Genomic DNA, 8,586 nt, shown 5'->3' with positions numbered 1-8,586 from the left:
CCTCCCACGTACTATTTGTTTTTTCCATTTTACCCCTGATGATCTTGAACACTTGAAAAAAAGACTTGGAATGACAGATTTTTAGACAGACACATAGCTAAAATCACAATGGAATGCTCATTATTCAGTGATTTAGTTCCTGGTCTAGAAGAACTATGCAAAAAGTAGTAAAAGCATAAAGGTTAGTACATTCAGTTAGAACATTTTCAGATATGGCCCAATGTAACCCCCTCCCCCCTTATTGTAGCCAAAAATAATACTATTTGTATATCTTGCATAATATATTGAACATTTTCTGATAAAACATTTGAGTTATGTATTGTTGTTTTAGTTTACTTAAATGATCAAAGACACACAACCTCCCTTGAAAGATAAGAAATTGTCAAGGATGGGTATATACAGTGTGGAACATTATATACACTGTTCTAAATAGAATTTGTTGTAGTGCTTTAAAAATACAAGTTTAAATCACACTTATTGTAGCGTTTCTGTATTTCATTAGAAATCTATATAGTACAATAATGATCACATGATATGTGTACAGGACATTTCTGATAAGCTGATAATAATGGTGTTATAAACTAACAACTTAGAAGAAAAACTTTGAGTGCATTGGAAATACGAAGTATATAAATGGACAGCATTTCACCAAGTTGATCTGGCATCTTCAGGTGATTGACATGGTGGTTTGAAAGTCATTTAATATTTTATTTAGTTTTTACCTCACTATATACACTCAGTATCAATAGCATTGTAAGTTGAATAATTTTAGTTATCTATCTGCTTTTTCTTGCAAAATGCCTGGTAGTAATTATGCAATTATCAAATGTCCTATATGCAAATCAAAGAACAGAGAGCTCTCCTTCCATTATTTGCTTCTGAAGTAAAAAAAAGGACAAATGGAGAGATGAACTGATTAACAAAATCAATCACCTTGATAATGGTTTCAACCCAAAGACACTATTTGCTCAAGGCATTTTGTTTATATATTGTAAGGAATACCTTCCATCTTATCCTTTGGGACTTATTAATTTAATATGCATTATTTATCTAGTTTATCAAAGCAATTTGTCATCACAAAATAAGCAAAGAGAACAGGGGTGGACTGGCAACACATGAGGCATAACAGAATAACCAGTACCTACAAACCATGTTCCATATATGACTGGCCTTATAGGTTACTAGTTATGATTATGTGTTAGTCCACTAACCATAGCTGGCACCCCTCTTAATCTCATCAATCATTTATTTCAATTGAATAAATTTAAATCTAACTTGAATATTTCATGTTTATCAATTCTAACAGGACACCAATGCCACGGCTTCAAAAAGGCAGCAGTGTCAGTAGTACTTACTGGGTAGGCTAGTTCACCTCTGAAATTTCAACAACAACAACTGAATGTTTTATTGTAATACCACCATCAACTGCTTATAAATGAATTGGACCCTAGACATACACTTGTACACATAAAACTATTGTACTTCTGAAGGTATAATATACTGTCTTGTACCATAGTAGCTAAAAACTTAAAATGTGATCATATTTGATGATCCTGATAATTAAATTTAAATGTGCTATATACTAAGCAGCATTTTATAATTTTTATTACTTTCACTTGTGATAAAAATTTTTTAACTGTTGTTACCTTGCAGTGTACATTGTTTGTACTTGTTACTTTTAAACATATTATCAATGTAAGCCTTTGTCATTTGTAGAGTAAGTCTCACTTGTATATATATATATATATATATATATATATATATATATATAAAACCTCATAACCTTTCAGGCACTCAACAAAATGGTGATATCATTAATTAAAATAAAATAATGGAATAACAAGTAAATATAGTCATAAGCAATCTTTACATTACAATGTTAACTATTTTGCAGTTCCAAGTGGACAGAAAACTGAAGCTTGAAAAATCTTCCCACAGAATTTCTATCACTTTATATATAGTACTAAAAGCATTATTTCTACAAGAAAAATAACAATTAACTATTTTATGAAACAATAGGTAAGGAAAATGGTTTTGCATGCAAACAAAAAGTATATATGCCTTTCTTAAAGACATTATCCATCAGAGATCTAACTTACTGTACTATCTAGATCTCTCTGTCAATGTTGATCTTCATTCTTATTAGCAACTGGAAGTGTGTAATGCACACAGTAAAACCAGATGTAAGTCACCTTGCTCTATTGTTACAACAAGGTTGGTTTTGTTGGAGCTTTCAGTCCATGTACTATCTAGACTTCTGATTCAACCTTCTGTTTGAACAAAATTTTAATTGTATTGATAACAATCTAACCAAAATACATGTAGATATTTAGTATAAATCGATACACAAATCTATTTGGTTAAACTTGCATTTACATAAGGGAATGCAGCTAATCTCAATTTACATGGCAAAGTTGTTCTACTGATACAGTGACTTCTAATTAAGTTTCAAGGTGAAATGTGTGAAGCACATGTAATACAGCATGAATGCTGGGATATCTTGAATCACATACACTGGTGAATTCCCATAAACTTGCACATAAGCTTTTGTTCACCTGCATATTTGTGTAGCAGAATTCTTAAAAAGGTCACAATTAAGGAGCTATTAACAAGCCTTGAATGCTTCAGACAATGTTGTCCAGAAAAGTTTCCAACTATTTTGTGGTTTATGACCATCCTCAGTCATTTGGACTGGATATTTTTGGTTAAGGTATCAACCTCAATGACATGCACTTGTTTCAAATGTTGCAAAACAGCAACTTTTGTGAGAGGGAAGGACTTGAGCTGGTGTTACACCATATACAAAGCGCTTTCTATATCATTAACACAGGAAAAAGCAAATGTCATCACTCATTTCTTCTGGTTCAGTCAGTAGTTCAGTAAAAGCTGTAGTTATGTCTGGGAAGCAATTCCACACTTTCCATGTTGTTTTCTTACCCTGTCTATTGAAAGAAGACACTTAATCACAACCTGAAAAAATAATACACATAGGTATTGAGCCTTTGCTGGACCAAGAATGCCAGCAACCCCATGGAGTGCTATGTAGCTTAAGTTTTTTTTCCAGATCCAAATGCAATCCACAGCTCCATTAGATCCAATCACATCTTCTCTTTTAGAAGTACACACAGTGACCTTACCAATGGTGGAATACAGTTCTCTGCTTCCTTTGTAGGAGTCAATCAATTGTTTTGACAATGAGAGAAAGTTCTTTCCTACTTTCACCTACACAAAGAAACTCTAAAATATTTGGGTAATGCACCATTAGCCATTACCTTTCATCTCACACCTTTACCATGCTTCAGGTTAGCACTTTGTTAGATATATAAAACTGTCTGAATCTAAGTTACATAGGAGTGTTAAATTTAGTTACCTTTAGAAGCAACAATTTACCACAGGTATATTTAATGTAACTGTGTACGATTCATAAGTTTTATAGTCCAATTGTGGTGAATTGGTGCTTGAAATTTTATTTCATCATATTACTAGAACCTTCTAAGTATTTTTTGTTGTTTTGATTGAATATTATTACATAATAATATCTCATAGTGTGGAACATTCTGGGCCTCAATCAGGCTATAAATATGCACCCAAAATGAAGTTAAAAAAGTTAGTTAGATAGATCTAGACTGCATGATTGTGAGTTTAGCCTTAAAAAGCATACAGTGGTAATTTTTAAAGTGAAATTATCACAGATTGTATTGCAATAACACAGTAGAGAGAATAATTTGTCTTGTCAATTGTGTTCTTAAGTAACTGAACAAACCTGTGTAGACTTTGATGTAAAAGAGAATTATTTAAAGCTCTGGATACAACTGTGGTGATCAACAGTGTAACTTATGTGAAATTATCACCAAATGTATTGTAATAACAGAGCAGAGAAAGATAATTTATCTTGTCAATTGCATTCTCAAGTAACTGAACCAGCCTGTGTGGACTTTGACAAAAAGAGACAATTACTTAATGCTCTGGATACAACTGTGGTAATTAACTGTTTAAGGAACATTGGAAATACATATGATTTTTTTAAATATATTATTTTAAAACAAGTGTACTGTGTGTTGTTTGTGTTGAAATTTACTGCCAACAAATCACAGACACCTACTGTAAAGAATTTGATTCATATATACCATACACAAAAACATGATACACTTTCTTTCAAACTATCTGGTTGATACCTATCCTAAACTATATCTAGTCTTTCACAGTCCTTCAGAGTATATTTGATATGCTTAATGAATGAATTCTTAAATTGTTTTTATTTATCCAGGTTGAAAAATGTGAAAAACAGTAATCCCATCTAAGATCTTGGCACCTACAATTAGCGTATCTTGCCTTTAAAACCTAAGGTACACCAAAAGGTCTTAATAAAACCATTACAATGTGCTCATCATTAAGCTGCATCAGGCTGGGATTCTGGTTACTATCATACCTATAAGATCAACAGTTTTCAATTGGAAGTTAAGAATATCACATCTAAGATGAAAAGACCATTTACCCTTACAGATAAAAGGTTTTTTATGTCAACTGTTAGCAACTGGATGAAATAAATCTTATATTCTTCTGTAAACCCCACCAAAAATGGTCTCAAAGGGGGTGCTTTCCTATTCATCAGAAGCACTTCATCATTGGTCTCGTATCTTAAAATAATGTCACAAAGAACTTGTGTACTAAGCTTCATACTTTTATCAAAATGTGCATAATTTCATGCTACACCACTAGAGTAATCGTTGAAAAACACTTTTTCATTAATAAATGTAAAGCATTATAATTAACATCATGATAAAACAAAAGAAGAGATAATTTCAATAACATAAAATAATATACTCATGTTACTTTTTACTCCAACTTTGTGTGAATATAATGGATTAACACTTTAGTTCCATCTGTAAAAACATTTTCTTTTTAAACTTCAAGATATGGAGGGGGGGGGGGGGTAAATTGTGGGAGGGGCAGGTGCTGTTTATTTGAATACCACAATAAATTGTTGCCCAACTAAATAACCTACCACTTTGGCTTTTTTTAAGCTGGGGTGGGGACACAGAAGAATGACAATCAGGTGTGTTCTAATACCTTAAAAACTTTACTGGAAGTAATTAGTGTGTTAAACTTTTAAAATAGTTGGTAATGTTGCTTGTTTTGTTTTTTAATTCAAAAGATAGAATATCAAGTTCCAAAGGTGCAGGTGATGGCATAACCTGGGATACTACAGGTTTAATCATGAGTCACGTGACTTCAGCTGTCGTAACACTATTCATAGGTATTTGAAGAATATGTAGCTTCTACTTTATTCAGCAAACAAGCCATCACCAAAATTATGAATACCTGTAAGACACAAACAAGAACCCCAAGGTATGATTCAATTTACCACTTCCCACTGACTTAGTCCAGTTTAAGGATGGAATTTAATGAAACAACTAACTCAGTGACAAGTGGCAAATTTATTAATAGACTGAGTTCCACACTTCCTTCTCACTAAAATTCATAAATCTGGTAATTAGAAAAAACTATATTGTCTTAAACAACTTGCCTGTTGAATAATTTAATATTTTAAGTAAAAGACAACTCAAATACAATATGCATAATTTGTAAGTCCCTATAAGAGCTGATGTCCTTTTTCACTTTCAGATTTACTTTTGCTCACATTACTGTTGGAGGATGAAAGTACCTTAAACCAGTCAATTTCAGTGACAAATCAAATAATAGACTGGGTTTCATGCTTCTTTCTCACTTAAATTCAGAATCTTAGTGATGAGAAAAAAATTACATTTCTAATACTAAGAGAACACTTGGCAAAACCTGCAAGAGAACTCTCATATTATTTTAATCCAAGTTTTATAAATGCAATACCTAGCTGGTAGAAACAATGACTGTTAGCAAATGTAATCAAAGTTTTAAAGACTATATAATAAAACTCAACCCAGATATCTGTTATCTCACACCACTAGTTCAAAAGAAAATACTCTATAATATTCAGAAACAATTATTCATGAATGAAAACAGGCAAACAAAAATTTAATGTATGAAAAAGACAGCTATTTTATTAACACACACACAAACAAAACAATGCATCCCTCCCTTGTTGCTTAGAAAGTGTAAGGTAATTTATGAAGAAACATGACATACTGTCTTGAAGTTAAAGGAAAGATATAGTTAAAGCTTCTTAACTTTAAAACAAAAGAGGAATAAAGGTGTCCATTTCAATCAATCATTGCAGTCATTACAAACAGTTGGCTTAATCTTTAGACTGAGTGAATAAATGGCATTTATAAACAATTCAATACCACTTGAAAGGCAACATTTTCAACCTTTATTCAGTAGATACATTTCAAAACACAGCATTTTGAATACCAAAGAAAATTCATATTATAATTTTTTTTTTTTTTATTGACTGGTGAATTTTTATAAGGCATGCAACCAAATATTTCTGATAATGAGATATGCAGATATATCACAAATTCTGTATATCATGTTTGTTTCCACTATTTTTAGTAATACAGTAATTTTCTTGTAGCTTGTTTCTATGTGGTTTTTGCATGAGAACACTGGTCCACAAAACCGTTGAAGTTTTAAATTTAGAGCACGATTTTGTACCTTTGACTGCAAATACTATGAGAGTGATTGGTCACGTGACAACACCATCGCAAGTCAGAGTCTTTCCTACTTCTTCCATCAAGACTAGTTCTGCAGAGATTTATTCAAGGGAATCTAAGATGAAGATTAGTCAGTAATCCAGTAGAAACAATAGCCCACTTGTATACGCCCTTTGTGTGTGAGCGCGCTCACAAGGGTGCGACTACGTAACAAGAATTGTTTTTACACACCTTAAAATATGTCCAATCAGATCATTTCTCACGTAACTTAAAAGCTCTGTTGAATTTTCTGATTTAGATAACTCTGTAAATTTTCTCCTAGACCTGTTTTATACTTGTACGAAAATCAATTTATCCGAGAATACCATAACATAGCAGGGCCATTATAACATGATTACACTTAGTAAACATTTGCTATTCAAAATGTATAAGTAATCGCTGAACGTAATTTCACAACAAACTACCACTTTTTAGGTAGAATAATGTATGTACGAAGAACGTTCACGCTTAGGGGGAAAATATTTTTCACAATGTTTTGAAGTATTAATGAAAATGCACATTTTCTATCGGACAAAAGAAAAACAATTGCTAAAACTATTCATTATTCATAAACGAAATTAGTTACATAAATAAGTCATGTACTTTAATATTTCATGGCAGAGAAATTTACAAAAATTTCAATTATCCTCAAAAACAAAACATTACTACACTTTTAAAATTCCCGATTTTGTACCTTGTAAACGGAAGTTGTCTCAAGAGTCAGTTACTCACGCATATTTTACTATACACAAATATATATATATAACCGGATAAGTCGATAACCTCGTAACATATGGGAATAAAACAAATACTAAAATCACGTACAGCACCGGAAGTGAAAGTGACTTTGACAAGAGGAAACGGCAAAACTCAGACTGGTGGTGACATTTACTAACTATTCCTTAAGAATTATGTTTGATAGTGATAACATAAATGTATGTATTAAATAAAATATACTGTTAAAAAACTAAACGTATACTTAATTGCTAAGTTAGTTAAAGGAGGGATTAATGAATCACAATTTTAATAGTACGTTTTCTTTGGTACATAAATATGCATACATCTTACAATATTTCAAACAGAAATCATTGTTGACAGACAAAAGTATTTTACCCCTATTACTAACGATTATTAAGTTTTGGCAGAAAATACTCAGACTTGATATTGCTAAGTACGATGCTGTTTTCGCCCAACGTTATGGCAATCCATTGGGACCGTAACGTATTGGGTCGCGTTGTCGAACAAGCCAATGATAACATAGCTTTTTAATCACATGACCCCTCTACAATGCGTTATGGCCCTGTAGATTAGTATTCAACAGGGTTATAAACTCAATCTATTGACTCAACGCATTGTCAAAATGGCCTATAAGACTTGTTTCCATGTGCATACGGCAGGCTAGAGTTGAATGACTATTGAATCTAAACAAGTTCTGTAAATTAACATTTTTATTATTACTTTAAACATAACTTGATCATAGCACAAAAAAATTTAATCTATCACGTTAAACGCAAATCAACGTAATAATGCGGTTCTTTAACGTTGGCTATTCATGCCATTGCTATACAAGTGACTGCATAAGTGCAATTCAAACGTTGAATATAGGAAATGAAGCTTCAATTATGATGTTATACAAAATGTTCTGAAGAATATGCCATTCCATGTGACCGACCATGTTCTCACATTATTATTTCAGCAAGACTTCTGTAAAGGGATGCCACTTTTTTCTTTTGGTAATTTATCAATTAATGGGTTACTTTGTTCTATTTACCTTTACTTTATTCATAATGTACATCGTACTGATATATGTGAGAACTGGTAATAAGAACTCAATCACAGTATGTCACTGTATATCTCTCTCTCTTTTGATGAACTAAATCTTATAAAACAGAAGTATATTGTTACGACAGCGGAAGTCATGTGACGCTAGTAACACGTCATGAGCTTCTAGAAAATT

General features: G+C 32.0%; 1 protein-coding gene across 3 annotated transcripts in view; it reads right to left on the bottom strand.

Annotated features, from left to right (window-relative positions):
- Positions 1 to 8,586, bottom strand: part of LOC106463249 (zonadhesin-like) — a 63,620-nt gene that overhangs the window by 25,343 nt on the left and 29,691 nt on the right. The window lies entirely within an intron of this gene.

Source organism: Limulus polyphemus, unplaced genomic scaffold, assembly GCF_000517525.1.
Source record: "Limulus polyphemus unplaced genomic scaffold, Limulus_polyphemus-2.1.2 Scaffold1359, whole genome shotgun sequence".
NCBI classification, from domain to species: Eukaryota; Metazoa; Arthropoda; class Merostomata; order Xiphosura; family Limulidae; genus Limulus; species Limulus polyphemus.
Note: the sequence above shows the minus strand (reverse complement) of the source record. Positions and strands in the feature narration are given on the sequence as shown.